Source organism: Notamacropus eugenii, chromosome 7, assembly GCF_028372415.1.
Source record: "Notamacropus eugenii isolate mMacEug1 chromosome 7, mMacEug1.pri_v2, whole genome shotgun sequence".
Classification (NCBI taxonomy): Eukaryota; Metazoa; Chordata; class Mammalia; order Diprotodontia; family Macropodidae; genus Notamacropus; species Notamacropus eugenii.
The window spans coordinates 17153877-17170568 of NC_092878.1; the positions used below are offsets into that span (position 1 = coordinate 17153877).

Here is a 16692-nt window from a genome sequence, read left to right on the forward strand (position 1 = left end):
GGTCAGTTTCTCCATTGGACCTAACCACTAACAATCATTCACCCCTGTTAATATGGTAGCACCTACAAAAATGACAAACACAACTGCTTAGGAGTAAATAATTAGTCACTATGAGTCTAGCCTTGACTTCCAAGCTTAGAAAGTGACAGAAAGCATCACAACATGCAATAAGTAGGTGTGAAAAGGATAGTTTCTTCTCTTCTGTCCTTGGGGTTCACTAGGACTAGCTAATGATCTACATAATTAATATACCTAGTGACCTAATTTCTACAATCCACATGACTTCTATGTCTAAATACTTTCCTCTTCCAGTAACATTCCATTTCTTAGAAAGGGCATGCTATCTGCTTTCTCACCACCACATGCCTAGTAATTCAGTTTGAATTTTGAGATGCTTTAAGACCTTTTCATTGCTTCTTTCGTTCTTTACCCAATTTGAAATTAACATGATTTGAAAGTACTAGCATCCATGTCTATAATGAACTAATTATTTAGCACAGCTTTAAAGCAAGTCTCGGAGAAAATCTGTATTTGTGCTAAGCAAGTAATTGCAGCCTTTACCACTTCCATGACCTTCCATGATTCCAATCACTCTTCTCTTCCTTAATGACTTGGGTCATTCATCTACCCTCACCTAAATATTTTTTTCTCTTTTGAGATGTTAACTTTTATACTTCCAGCCAAATTGCACTCTCACTCTCTCCCTATCACTCTCTCCCTCAGCCTCAATTAATCATAAGAAATTTGGCAAAGAACTCAGAAACAGGATTAAATTGGTAGAGATACTGTTTATACAAATGGAATAATATATGGACAGTTGGACTGAAGACTAAGTCCAGAATGCAATATTATCTGACACAGATGTTTTGACTACTTGGCTAAAAATAGTGAATGCAAAAGTGAGGACACAGTAGTCCATATACTGTATGACTAAGATCTGGGTCAAGTAATTTGTCTTTCATTGGAAAGGAAGAGATAGCACACTAATTGGACTATAAAGTTGATTAGGGATAATCTATAAGCATGGCTTTAAAAATGACAGAAGATAAAATAGATAATTTTTATTGCATGAAATTGAAAAGGTTGTACATGAACAGAATCAATGCAACCAGGCTAAGATGAGAAAATATCGACTGGGAGAAAAAAGTTTTTGCCTAGAAAATTCTCTGATAAAGGTCTAATATTCTAATATTGAGTAGATGCTGACCTAAAACCTTCCTTGGAGTTGGGTGTAGTTTTCAAAATTCCATAGGCCACACAGTACAAAGTCTTGTACTTATTCAAAGGCTCAATCAATAGGATATAACTGCAACTCAGGAGCCATGAATGATCAGCCTGTTTTTTATTTAGATGGCCAACTTCTACTATTTTGTTTCTATTAGATGCAAAACTGTAATTTCTAACAAACACAAATAGACTGTGAATACAAATCTCAAGTGCACTGGGTATAAGCCCTATATATAGCATGTCAATACATTTCCATAATGTGTACATAGATTCATGGAATTTGCCTAAGAGCAGTAGACCTCTTTTAAAATCAAATTTGATAGAAAGTTATGTTCTATAACTGTTCAACATAGTAACAGACCTATTGGGTTTGTTTTTTTATTTTATTTTCTGGATAGATTGTAGTCTTTAATAATTCTCAAGAATGCAGAACTTTGTTAATCAGTCAATCAAACAAGCAAGACAGCATTTATACATCCATCATTTTCTGGATTATTGATAACCTGGGCATATTTTCCCCAGACAACTTTGCCTTATTACGTCACAAGGCCTAATTCACTCACATTCACTTCAATGACAGTACCTTTGGTAATAACACTCAAAGATGTATATAGTGGAAATGAGGGATTCTCATCACACTACTTATGCGTAGACAAAAAGTGACTTTAAGTTCAAGATGAATTACATGAGTCTTCTTAAAATGCAAACCCTTTAGTCTAATAAATCTTTCCTATTTTGGTTGTTTTTTACTAATGCCATCCCCCATAAAGCAGACTTGAATTAATTATTCTCTTCCAAGACTTTTTCTTCCCTTTCCGGGATGAATAAACTTTACCACATCTATTTCTCTTTGGGCACGAACTTTTGGCAAAGGCGCTTCTCATTTACCAGCTTTATTTTGTTGTTTTTGCTTAATCTTGTTGGAAGGGACCTTAGTTTGGGTTTGCCCCCCTCTGTCCAGCAGACATGCAGGCAGTGCTCCTTGGGGAGTTTTTTCATCATTCTTTCATTTGCTATTTCTCTTTTCATGCATCTTGATAGTCTTTTCCAACTGAATCTTCTCAGCATAATTCTGTTTATGGTAGAGCTTGGCCTTTAGATCAATCATTGTGTTTACTTTCTTTGAACATTTATGAGTCTCTTGGTTTTCCTTCTTTCTCTTTTTCTCATGGTAATTCAGATAGTAGCCATACCACTTGGGAGGTAACTCTGCATTCTGGGTCATCGTGACAGCTATGAGTCAGTCAGGAGGCCACCAAAAATGCTCCCAACCTTAAGACCCCACAACTTTAGTGATCCCAAGTCTCATATCTAAAAGGAAAATTTCCCATGAAAGTTTAGAACTAAAATAGAACTTTAAAGGTCATTCAACTGGATAATTTTACAGACTGAGAGTGAAAGAAGTCAAATAATTTGCCCATGATCACACAAGTATTAAATAACAGTTTTGGGATGGTGATTCAAATGTGTCTTATTCCAAGTCCATCACACCTTTTGCCATATACCTTCCTGCTTCACAACCTCTTGCAAAAATAAAACCAATTTGTACTATTACATGAAATATAGTCTATAAGAAATATGGTAGCATATGAGATCCAGAACATAGTAGAAAGGGAATTTAATGAAAAAATGAGAGATTCGTTTTCTAGTCCTAGCTCTACCAGTAACTAACAATGGGATCTCATGTGGCTTCATCTCTCTAGATCTGTTTCTTCATTTATATAAATACTTGATGATCTCTAAAAATCAGATGATCTTTCAAGAGTTGGACTATATTATCACTAAAGGTCCATCCTGCTATAACATTCCATGATTCTAATTAACTTATGCAACGTTCTACTGAGAATATTATATACATAAGTGTGGATTTTCCTACCCAAAATTCACTTGTCATTAATAGGGTACGACTGCCACCTAGTGGATTATTTGTGAAAGTCAAGATGTTGGGGATTTCCCATTCGATAAGGAAACTAGTGTAATAATAAATAAACCACCTCACCTCTGGATGACACATGTGACAACTGACTAGCATTGTGAATTTATGGTTCAGAAGGATAGCTCCTACTACAGTTACGGTTGAATGTGTATGTGTATATACATATATACATACATACATACATACATACATGCGTGCACACTCACAAAGGGAAATTAATAACTTTGACCTTTGTGATGGTTAAAAGGTTCAAAAGACATAGTTTCTGGCTAATTTAATCATTTTATTAAACCAACAGGTTTCTAATTTAAAAAAGATGTTCGTTTTGTTGTCTCTCTTAGACCAAAGACAATTGTGGTGGTGGGCTCATAGTTTATACACACTTTGGAAGAGCAGGTGTTCAATGAGGGGTTGAGAGGGACATCATGTCGAAAACATCTCTATACTAAGACCACCTGCAGCCTTAGGCTGTCTAGACAAAAGGATCTGTCCTGTATCCACCCAAGCTTGAGTAGAACACAATGGGCTTCCCCACCTTGGATTCAATTCCTTGTATGGTTGGATGGGGATCTGACCAAGATAAGGAGAATTAATTCAGCCTAGTTATCAGTAATATGCTTTAAGGGACTGAACTTTTTAAAATCAGGAATTTGGAAGAAGGGGAGAACTCTGAATCTCTTCCAAGATATTGGTTATTAATAATCATTTTTCTCACCTTGGTTGGCTCACTTAAACTCTCTAAGGTCCGTATTCCTTGTGGTAAATGGTTGTGCTAGTACTTACAAAAAACAATGACAATAATAAAGCATACTATACACACTTGATTTGTTGCTAATTAGGGACCTTCTTCACCACAAATAATTGAGAGAACTTTCTCCAGATTCTCTCATACTCGTTTTTAGCTTCAGCACCTGAAAAGAAATGAAGTACTTCTTAATACAATAGACAGGTACCCTTTTCTATGGGACTCTCAAAAGGAACTGAAAAACTCCAAAGAAGGTACTCAATTCCAAGAAGTTAGTACAAATTACAATTGTTCAGCACATAAGTAACGTAAGACTAAAAGCCTAGGGGGAAAAAATGTAATCCACCAAAATAAACATAAAATAGGAAAATGTATTTGTATTTTCTTCAACTTTGTCACAGTATTACCTTGGATATTATACTGTCCCTGCCACTAAGGTTATTTTTTTCTTTAGTCACATGAGAAGCTATAGCACATATTTGCATCCCTTTGCATATATCTGGTCATGATACTCCTCTATTCAGCTTCCTACAATGACTACCTATTGCCTCCCAAAGAAAAGTTTGAAGATCTTTAATTTGGCATTCAAAGGTCCCCCACAGTCTGATCTAACCCTACCTCTACAGTATTATCTCTTGATCTTTCTTTTCACATTTTTCTATGCTCTAACTAAACCGGATTATTTGCCAACCCCTATTAATAATATGATTGTCCACCTCTAAGCATTTACTCACACTATGCCTTATGCCAGAGTAACAGTGGTCACCCCACAGAGAATGGGAATTATCACATGGAGCATGTACAGCGCTGAATATGCAACTTGGCCACTTCCTATGAGAAATTTGTTTGGCCCCTTGACTTGGCATGTATAACTAAATACTTCATTTTGTTCTCCGTATGCCCCACTGTTGTAATGGGAACATAGATGGGGGCTGCATCAGGGAGATTGGCTAGTGATCAACAAACTCACTTAGTAGACCTTAAAGAGGAAGACAACTTCTAGTACTGCTCTCTTTTTCATCTCTTCTATGGCTTGGGACTCCAGTAGATCTCCTTTGGACTCACTGGAAGAAGAAATTCAATTCACCTCTCCTCCCTCCTTCTCAAGGCAAAATTGCTCATACATGACCATTAATATATGTACTGTCTAAAGGATTCTGAAGTTTTCTGGGAGAGTCTCAGGTCTCTGGCTGCCTCTTCTATTTTGTCTTTCTTTCTCTAAGCACAGGAAACCAAACATTGAACTAGATGTTTCAACTTGGTGACTACCTTAGAGACTCAAGAGATTTAGAGTCTTGAGAGGTTCAGGTGGCTTACAGTGATATGCAATTCCTGATATGTAATGATATGTAATTCACACTTTTCAGATGATAATATGACTAACAAGATAATGAGCCATTTCCCCTGTGGTAGGAGGGGATACTTGTTTTATAGAAGCTAGGATGATTTCCTTTTAAGAGGGCAAGAAGGAGATTCTTGGACTCATCATTGGTTTAACTTCCTTGGGACTAGAGGCCTAAAAGGCTCAGCCTATGAAGGGCTAACATCAGAGGCTTTAGAAAGATCCCCATTGCCTTATGGGAATAACTTTCTACCCTGAGATGGCCAAATGCCACACTGAATGCAGAAATGAAGGGAAGTAGCTATTGTATCTGAATCACTATCTTTCTTTACCTTAGGTATTTTATCATTTGTTATAAGCAATATAATTTTTATTGCATTTTATGGCCCATGAGAAGAAAAGTAACACAATGGTTAGAGTACTGAGTCTGACATCAGGAAGACTTGAGTTCAAATTGAGAAAAATGACTATTTTCTTATTATATTAATAACCAATTTTATATGCAGGACCTACTTCCTCAAAACCCAGTCTCTCAAGGATATTTCTGACCTTGCCCTAAGAATTCCCTCCACCTAGACCACCTAATCTAGGTGAATTCTGGCCCATTGTGTTCTACTCAGGGGTGGAAAATAAATATTTTTATAGCTGTTAGAACCAAAACAAGTCACTTAACTTCTATTTATCTGTTTCCTCATTTGTATAATAGAACCTGCCTCCCACAGTTGTGAGACTCAAACGAGATTACTGTAAAGTGCTTAGCCCAGTGACTGGTATATAGTAAGCACTAAAGTATTTGTTTATTCAACCATTCATTGATGTCTAACTCTTTGTGAATCCATGGACCGCATGGTCCATGGGGTTTTCTTGGCAGAGATACTAGAATGGTTAGTCATTTCCTTCTCTAGTGGATTGAAGTCGCACCATTAGTAAGAGCCTGAGGCTGGAATTGAACTCAGGTATTGAACTAAGTCCAGGCCCAACTAGAACTCCTATCCACTGAGCCATTTAGCTGCCCAGTATAAATGTTAGTTCATACTATTAGCTATTATTTATCTGTTAGAGAGTCAGAGTATGAGAAGGCTTTTTTACCACCAAATAACTGAAGGTTACAGAGAAGTTAAAGAGTAAACTAATGAATCATTAAGAAAAATTGTTAATGAGGTTGCTCTAATCAGCACAGCTGGGCTTTTGTCAGTTTCAGAGTTCCATTAACTTAGAGAGATAACAAATTGCCCTTGAAAAGTCAGCTAAACCAATTGCTTGTAAGAGATACAGAACTGGAGATCAAGCATTGTGGAAGACATTGCAAAAGTGAAAGTTTTATTGGCTGTGCAACAATCAATTGTTTTATTAATTAATCAATTAATAAGTCAAGAAAGCCCCTTCCTACAAACCTAAAGTCCATCGACATCTCAGAAAAAGCTTTCAAAGATATATCCCACAATCCATTTCCTCATTTTGGAGCAAGGAGGCTTCCTGGGAAGGGCAATTTGACTAAACAAAATTCCCCTCCACAGAGGCTCAAGTTCCTTCTCTGTGCCTCACACCTTTTTCATCTAGTCTTTGCATGCTCAGCTCTCTCAGCTCCCATTACCGAATCCTCCCTTTCCCCACCTCCAGCTTTGTTTGTTTAGTTGGTTAGCTATTTTTTTTCCATCTCATTTAATATTTGTTTAAACCTTTCCTCTCTTCCCGGTTGAACCGCCCCTTCTTACAAAGAAAACCATTAAGCAAAAAAATCCAACTTTGTAACAGCAACTACCCTAGTATTCAAAATTCTAAGTAATCCCTCTCTTTTCTATTGTTAAAGGAGAAGTAAGTTTAATTACCTGTTCTTTGGATTTTTCATTGGTTTTCAGTTATTCAGAGTCAATTTCTGTTACATGATCTTTTAATTTATATTGTCATAATTGTCACATATGATCTTTGGATTCTTATTTCACTCTGCATCACTTCATGCATTCTTTATGTCATTTCTTATGGCTTAGTAATATTCCCTTACATTCATACACCATAGTTTTTTCAGTCATTCTCCAATCAGTGGGCTTTGTTTCTATTTCTTTGCTACCACAAAGAGTGCTATTGTGAATATTTTGCTGTGTAAGAACGTTTGTTTCTTTGTTTTCTTTGGGATATGTGTCCTGTAATGTGATCAGCGGATCAAAGAATATTGTAATCATTCTATTTGAATACTTCCAAATTAATATCCAGAAGCTGGACTAATTCACAGCTCCACAAAGTGCATTAGTGTGCATGTGCCTATCTTCCTACCGTCCTTCAGATATTGACTATTCCTCTTTTTTTGTCATCTTTTTACAGTTGCGTGATATGAGATGAAATCTCAGAATTGCTTTAATTTGCAGTTCTCTTAAAATTTTCCATTTAGATGCTCCCTTTTGAAGGCCAAATTCAGGACTTCTTTTCAGATCTATAATAGTCATAGGCAGCTACGTGGTACAGTGGATAGAGCACCTGTGCAGAAGTCAGGAGGACCTGAGTTCAAATCTCACCTCAGACACTTGACACTTACTAGTTGTGTGACCTTGGGCAAGTCACTTAACCCCAATTGCCTCATCCTGGGTCATCTCCAGTCACCCTCGTGAATATCTGGTCACTGGATTCAGATGGCTCTGGAGGAGAAGTGAGGCTAGTGACCTGCACAGCCCTCCCTCACTCTTAACAAAGTCAAGTGAGAGTCATGTCATCATGTCTCTGATGGCATGGTCTTCTTCAACAATGAAGGATGAACACACCCATAATAGTCATAGCTCAGGTAGTAGGTGTATCAACACCCGGGCAAAAGGTACTTTATCAATTATCAAGAAGAAATCAAAAATCAAAATCGATGTCAATGGGCACGATCAGACCTTGTATAGGAAAATATCTTCAAAGCTAGAACAAAGGCCCCCTTCTTTTTATTATTAAGGCTGTTGTCCTATATTTTCCAGACTAGCTCAGTTCCTGGCAAATAAAGATAAGGCGTAATAAATGCTTACTGGATTAACTAAATCAGCCTCAATCCTTTAGTCTTATTAAATTGAATTGATTACTTTTTGTCACACTCCCTCCATGGGTTACTTTTGATAACAACTTTGCAAGATGACACAAAAATTGGAGGAATTTGTTGGCTGATAGAATCAGCACCCAAAGGGATCTCCCCAGATTAAAATCGAATAATACTTGTTTTAATTTACTAAGATGAAATTTAACAAGGCCAAATGTATTCTTATATTTGGGTTCAACAAAATACCTTCACAAATACAAGATAGAAGAGGCATTGTTAGGCCACCGTTCATCTAGGGGAAAAAATCCAAGGGTTGTAATAAACTATAAATTTAATATGGGTCCATAGTGTGATATAGCAGCCAAAAAAGTTGATGCCATAATAAAATAATAATTAAAATAAATGAACTACTCCTCTCCCTTTCTCACAGAGTCCTCTCCTCTATAAATATTAATTAAACAGCAATAGTTAGCATTCATATAGAGCTTTAAGGTTTACAAAGCACTTTACAAGTACTATTAGCATTTTATCTTCACAACAACCCTGACAGATAGGTGACATTATTATCATCACCATTTTACAGATGAGGGAAACTGAGGCAGGCAAAGGTTAAGTGACTTGTCCAAGGCCACACACCTGGCTTCATTTGAACTCAGGTCTTCCTGACTCAGGTCCAATGATCTATCCACTGCATTAACTACCTGCCTGTAAGAGATAGAGCATGGACACTGGAATCAGGAGGATTTGAGTTCAAATGAAGCCTCAGACACTTATTAGCTGTGTGACCCTGAGCAAGTCACTTAATGCTGATATCCTCCAAAAAAAAGAGAGAGAAACATCACTTCCAGAATGAGGAAAGTTATAATCCTACTCTACTCTGACCTGATTAAATCACATTTGTTCTAAGTACCATATTTTAATAAGGAAATTGATCATCTGAAGAGCAACCAGAGGAGGGTGATCAGGATAGTGAAGAACCTCAAGACTATGCTATATGAGGATATACTGAAAGAACTTGGGACGCTTTAACCTGGAAAAAAATAATAACACCAGTCTTTAGTTATTTAAAGGTTTTGTCATATAGAAAAGGATTTATTCTGCTTATTACCAAAGTACAGAATAAGAGTTGGAAGTAATAAGGGTGGGAGTTACACAGAGGCAGAATTAGACTTGCTATGAGGAAGAACTTCTTAACAATCAAACAGCTATCCAAAATTTGAATGGACTGCCTCAGGTGGCAATCTCCTGTGCCACCTCAGTCACTGTGGAGGGGAAGAGAATTAGATTCATATCTTAGATCAGTTTCCATCGTTCCAAATCCAAAACCCACCTTGCACTCAAATCCAAGGCACTCTGGCTTCTCAGGACTTCTATGCTGTTGGCTGGCTGGGCCATGTCCCCTGCAATTCTGGCTCCATGTCTGAAACTTATGGGCTGGTGGAGATCTCCCTGGGTATCTGAAACTGAGAAGGACAGATAGCACACAAGAGAAACAAACACCTGCCACACCCATTTCTCAGAGTTGAGGTAAAAGAAGGAGAGCAGGGAAAGGAAATGACCTTCCCCTTTCACCAGTTCAGTTCATAATATCCTTACTCTGGGTGAACTATAATCTCCATCCTCCAGATACAGCAGAGTACAGCAGAAACAAGTAAAACAGGCAGCTGAAGCCTCAATGGTAAGCAGTCTGGACATGCTCCAAAGACCCCTCAAAGGTGACTCCATGTTAAGGGATTTGGACATGCCTAGACCAACCAGAGTTAAATTTTCCATCCCCAGCAAGTAGTCAGGGTACTTTTTTTAACACAGTCCTCATCCCAAATTGACACACACAATCACTGAGACTGAACTACTCCTCTCCCTTTCTCACAAAGAGCCCTCTCCCCTGGACCCACAATGCACTTAATACAGTGCCTGGCACATAGTAAGCACTTAATAAATAATTCTTAAATGACTATAAACTGACAGAAGACTGATTTCAAGGCTGGGGGAGTCTAACCCCTGAATCAGAAAAGTCAGATATTTTTTGGTAAGGCATTTCTCTGGCCTTTTTACACTCCAGAGCACCAGGAAAAACTACTTAAAATTTAGATTTGGCTAACTGGCTAATTTAGATTTAGAAAGGTACTAAATGAACAATGTAAATTAGACAGAGGACAGCTATTTATTTTCTCTACATAAAAGAAATGCTTAACACAAGTGACTCGTAAGAATCCATTAACAAAGATTTTGACATAGCAACACATTATAACTGCTATTGTGCTCTAATAGGAGATTGATACTTAAAATCCCATAACACACAGTTTTCAAAAACTAGTAAATGCGTATTTCATCTTTAATTAACCTTGACTCTGCATATACCCCTTCTAGGCAAGCCAAGCCAGAGATTAGGCTCATCCTTTGGTTGGTAGTCATCTCCTCCACAAAGTACTGTCATGAATGCAAGGTACATCTCCTAGGGTATATCTGGGAGCAAGGGAGGGATCTAGCAGTTCTCAACTTTTCAAACTCACAAAGTCATCTTTCATCATCTTTCACAAAGTTGAAAATGTCCATCTCCAGATCACTGGTCACCTATGCTTCAGGGAAAGAAACAGAAAAAAGAAAAGGCTGTCAGGACATAAAATCTAGAATCAAGCTCACCTAAGAACACATGGGCCTGAGTTCTATGTATAAATAGTTCACAGTTTTGGTGAAGGTCAGAAAGAATACTTACCATTCTTCTTAGGAAATTCTAGACAGGGAGTCATACATACTATTTTGCTCCAGAGAGAGCAAAGAAAATAGGATTCCAGAGAGCAGTTACTCCTTTTAGGGTCTTCTGAATAGTTATTTTTATTTCAGGTGACAGTCCTCTCTGCAGCCTCCCTATGATCTACAGGCAGAGGATAGGAAAGAATAAGGACTCCAGGGTTTTCCATAATATCCCAAAATGCCAAGCCCTTCAGTGCTGTGGGAAACAAGGAAGTTCTGTTCCCACGGAGTTGTGACCTCACACATTCAGGTAGAGGTCAGAAACTTGTGCACAGGCTTGATGAGCTGTTTGAGGGAAAGCCTATCAGAGAGACCATGAAGTCATGTGGCAATGAACAGTGTCATGAGAGGTTTAAAATTCAGAACAGAATAAGAAGCTTCCTTTGATCTGAACAAGTTGTAGTCTTCCCGTATCGTTACTGGGAAGCTACCCACTCATAAGGAACATAGAAAGCACTCCCTCCTCTGAACTCTATTTTAATCATTTTCCTTGATATCCTTTTGTCAAGAGTGTCTCTAACAATTTGGTGCCCAATGTGGGGCCTGACTCACTGACTTGGGAAAGTGAGAGAAAACACAGGGAGAGTGATCCTGTAAAAAAAAAAAATTACATTTTTTAATTAATTATAAGTTAAATCTATTCCCAAGCACGTAACTCTGAACCACAAGCAGGGAGTTTAGAGGAATTGGGGAGGAAACATGTTGACGACCAGGTAACTTGGAATACCTTGCAAAGATCAGACCACCTGGGGAACTTGCACTCCGGGTCGGTCTTTTACTGATGGAGTGAAGGTCGGCATGGCAAACCCTTTGTTGGTCATATCCCTGTCTAGGAGTTTCCTGGTTGGCCCTAAGCTAGCAAGTGAACTTGGACAAAGTCCCAGGAATTCAAGCAATGGCAGGGAATTCAAATTCAAAATTGATGTGCGATCTAAATGTCTTGTCTGTGTGTGTGTTTGTGAAGTGTTTCATAATGGTGTTAATAGAGAGTTGAAAAGCTTTTTAAAAAGATCTTTCTGCACTCTAAACTCTGGTCAAGTTTTTGAATGTGAAAAGAAAGAGAAAGGAAGTGAAAATCTCTTTCCCTCAGATCGCTCTTTGCAGAGTATTAATCTTTAAAAATGTGGCTCTCTTGATATGTAAATTGTTAAGCCCTTAACTTCTAAGGTTTTGTTTTAAGGAACAGGAAAGCTGGAAGAGATTGCCTTAAATAAGCATTTCTCTCCAAATTCTGAAAGATGAATACAAGGAGGGTGAGTACTTGGGGAGTCAATTATTTCTTTTGGTATTTTTTTTGTTCTTGTTGGTGTTTGTTTGCTTTTTTAATGTCTTATAAAAGAAGTAATCTGCAACACAGTTTTATTGAAAACACTTGAGTACAATATTAGAGGAAATAACAGGAAATTCATTTTGTAACAGTGACCCGATCAACACAAGCACCACAAACAATACAATTCTTGAACATTAACAATAGTTAATAAAGGGAAAATATGGTATAAATACTTACTGATTGATATGACAAAGTTTTGGGGTGAGCAACTTTGGTATGATCATGGTTCCCTAGTCATATTATTTGGAAAATGACACACACTGGTTCTACGTGCACGTAGCAGAATTGGATGTAAATGAAAGACGTGGCTAGTTTCATTTACTATAGACCAATCTAGATAGACCACAGGAAACAGAAAACCTAAAAACACCAGCATCTTTTCCTGAAGCAAACTTTACAGACTATTTGATCTTCATATGTATTTGTATATATGTAAATACAGCCATATTTAACATATTTATTTTAAAAACAGCACAAAGAAAAATAATGTTAAATAAATGATAAAACAATGACTTCTCATCAGAGCAGGCTGGCTATCAGATTTCATCCTGTTTTGTATTAGAGGATAAAATCAGTTCTGGACATTGTCATTTCAATGGGTTTCAAGTATGCAGTCAATTATTTAATCTTTTGAAACTATGGAAGCTTCTGCCTGAGGAGACTGGCAATGTCCTGCCACTGTTAAATTAAGGTCCTTAGGGCTCTGCCTCGATCCAAAGCCTAGTTTTAGAATATTGGCATATTTTAAGCTGGGGGCAGCTAGGTGATGCAGTGGATAGAGCACCTGTGCAGGAGTCTGGAGGACCTGAGTTCAAATCTCACCTCAGACACTTGACACTCACTAGCTGTGTGACCTTGGGCAAGTCACTTAACCCCAATTGCCTCTTTCTGGGTCATCTCCAGTCATCCTGATGAATATCGTGTCTCTGGATTCAGATGTCTCTGGAGGAGAAGTGAGGCTGGTGACCTGCACAGCCCTCCTTCACTCAAAACAAAGTCAAGTGAGAGTCATGTCATCATGTCTCTGATGGCATGGTCATCTTTGGCAAAATGAAGGATGATCACATTTTAAGCTTACCTGAGGAGAACAGGTATGATTTCAAACTCTTGTAGAAATATATATGCTTTTCCTAGTATATAGTTTGAAATTTCCAAGGGAGAAAGACATGGCTGGAACAGCAGAGTATCCATGTGCTCTTTACTTTGTGTACCAGGGGAAGTTACCCCCTTCTCCCCTTCCAATCTGATTCAAAAGCGGGAATGGGACTGAAAGAGCTCCTTGTCTGGTGAGCCTTGGAGGAGGGAGGTGAGACAGAAGATGCAGTTTCATCTCTTTAAGGAAGTAGAGTGAAAAGGGATTATGTGAAGTTATGAATAAAGTTTTCTTTTCAGTAGCAATAGTATTTAACCTAAGAAAAAAAGGGGGTTAAAACGTTTATCATTAGTGATTATAAATCCAGATTTGATAACATTCAAGTCAAAATCTGTCCTGAAGGAATAAAGAGCGGCATCTGAGAGTGCTCTTCCTAAATGGATTAAGCAGGAAAAGAATTGTTATTTGGCCTTTATGATGGGCATATGTTAGACGCAACATTAATCTAATGTCTATGTGCAGGGCTGTGACTACAGCTCCCAGTGTATCCACACTGCTGCTTCATAACTTGCCTGTCACCATAGGACTTTGAGGTATAATAGTAAAATGGTATGGGTGATATCTTTTGATTCATGTGTAAATTGGATTTAAGTGAGGCAGAGTGGCACAAAGTAGTCAGCTTCACTCTCCCCTCCAGGGTCATCATAGTTGAGCGGCAGGACAGAGTCAATATGGCTGGCGATTGTTCAGGATTCAGTGGATGACCTTGTTGTCTTTGGTATCTAACCAAGCTCTAAGTGCTCCACATCACCTGCTTCAGATGCCTTTATGGCCATTGGAACAAATTGTTCTCATCTGCCCATTCCACCAGGGGAAGTCTCCACATGCTTGGAGTGGACACCTCCTTAATTCACTAATGAGTTTGAGACCCCTTGGTTACCCTCCACCTTGTTTGGCCCATCTGCCCAAAGGGTTTACCAGGGTGTGGCTGCTAAGCACGCTGCAGCTTCTTGGAACCACAGGTGAGAGTTGGGTGGAACAGGTGGACACCAAAGGTGGAAAGAGCCACGAAAAGGGCTCATCAGCCATCACACAAAAGGTACTAGTCCTCCCTGAACACACCCTACACCCCATTTCTGAGGCCATTGAATGTTTACCTCAGGTTGAAGTCAAGCCCTCCTTAGCTGAACTTCCAACTAAAGAAGACGTTTTGAGGGCCATTAGGCTCATTTCATGCGGCAAAGCACCTGGTGCTGATTCTATTCCAGCTGAGATTTACAAGGTAGGGGGACATTGCTCATACAAAAGTTGAATGAAATTTTTCCAAGTTATGTGGCAAGAGGAGGTTATTCTCCAGAAGTTCAAGGATGCCTCCACAGTCCATCTCTATAGAGGTAAAGGAAATAGATTGCCCTGTGACAATCACAAGGGGTACTCTTTCTTCATAATTACTTGAAAAATTCTTGCTAGAATCCTCCTTAATAGGCTGAGGCTTCACCTGGAAGATGGTTATATACCTGAGAGCCAGTATGGCTTCAGAAATGACTGAGGAACAGTCAATATGGTGTTTGCTGCCCAACAACTCCAGGGGAAATGCCAGGAGCAGAGCAGAGGTCTGTGCACAATGTTTGTAGATCTGACCAAGGCCTTTGACACTGTTAGTCATGAGGGCTTATGGAAAATTATGTCAAAATTTTGTTGCCCAGAGAAGTTCATCAGTGTTGTACATCAGTTTCATGATGGCATGTTTGCCCAGGTTCTGGATAGTGGACAATGCTCTTATGCCTTCCCAGTCACCAGTGGAGTGAAACAGGGGTATGGGCTTATTCCCATGCTTTTCAGCATGATGTTTTCAGCCATATTGTCAAATGTTTTCAATGAGGATGAACAAGGAATCAAGGTTAACTACCATACTGATGGTATGCTCTTCAATTTGAAAAGGCTATAAGCCAAGACCAAAGTGGAGGGAGTGTTGGTGCATGACTGTTTGCAGATGGTTGTACACTCAATGCAGCCTCTGAAGCTAAGATGCAATAAAGTATGGATCAATTCTCTGCTGCCTGTGCTAATTTTGGCCTAATAATTAACACCAAAAAGCACAGGTGCTCCATCAGCCACCACCACACCATCCATATATGGAACCATTGGTTACAACAAATGGAGAAATTTTGAATGCTGTGGATAAGTTCACTTACCTTGGTAGTATTCTTTCCAGGGAAGTACACATTGACAATGAGGTTGACACACTCATTGCCAGAGCTAACTCAGTGCTTGGGAGGCTCTGAAGAAAAGTTTGGGAGAGAAGAAGTGTAAGATTGACTACCAAACTGAAGGTCTACAGAACCATTGTGCTGACCTCATTGTTGTATGCCTGTGAAACATGAACAGTCTGCCAGTGCTATGCCAGGAAACTGAATTGCTTCCATTTTAACCGTCTTAGAATCTTCCATGATTCTGAGGATCACCTGGCATGATAAGGTACCAGGCGCTGAAGTCCTTGCTCAAGCTGAACTGCCAAGCAATCAAGCTATGATTCAGAGAGCACAACTCCAATGGACTGGCCATGTTATCTGAATGCAAAATGTATGTTTGCCAAAAAGATTATTTTATGGAGAACTCACATGGGGCAGGCAATCACATGATAGTCAGAAGAAGCGATACAAGGAGACTCTCAAGGTCTCTCTCAAGAACTTTGGATTTGACTGTGCAACATGGGAGACACTGACACAAGACTACTCAGTATGGCGTGCCCACATCAAAAAAAGTGCTGTGCTTTATGAGTAAAGCAGAATTGAGACAGCACAAAGGAAACGTAGGATGTGCAGATTTGGAGTAACCACCTCAAATATTCACAAGGACTATCTTTGCCCAATCTGTGGCAGAGCATTCCAAGCTCCTGTTGGTCTGATCAGCCACAGTTGAACACACTGAAACTTCACTGTATCATGTCACTTTGGTCCTCTTCGAGAACAAAGGACAACAAGCAACAGCAGCAGCAACAAATCTAATATAGTTGTTACAATTCTAAATTTGGATTTGTTATATATGGATTGAGGTTTTAAAAGAATGTGATAGAAATTTGATAATTTGAAACATATTTGGTTATAAATAAGCAGTAAAAATGCTGACGTTTGCTATATAATGGTAGATTTTTTTCCATCTGAAATCTTAGCTAAAATGATGTAATTTCTGAAGTAACTCATTTTTCCAGAGTGATTATAATTAGGGAAGAATGAACAAGCTTGTGAAAAGGTTAGCCAC

At 38.6% G+C, this 16692-nt stretch overlaps 1 pseudogene; it reads right to left on the reverse strand.

The window, feature by feature from the left end:
* Nucleotides 1-316: 316 nt before the first annotated feature.
* LOC140513275 (ribosome biogenesis protein NSA2 homolog pseudogene) lies at nucleotides 317-14545 on the reverse strand (annotated as a pseudogene).
* Nucleotides 14546-16692: the final 2147 nt, after the last annotated feature.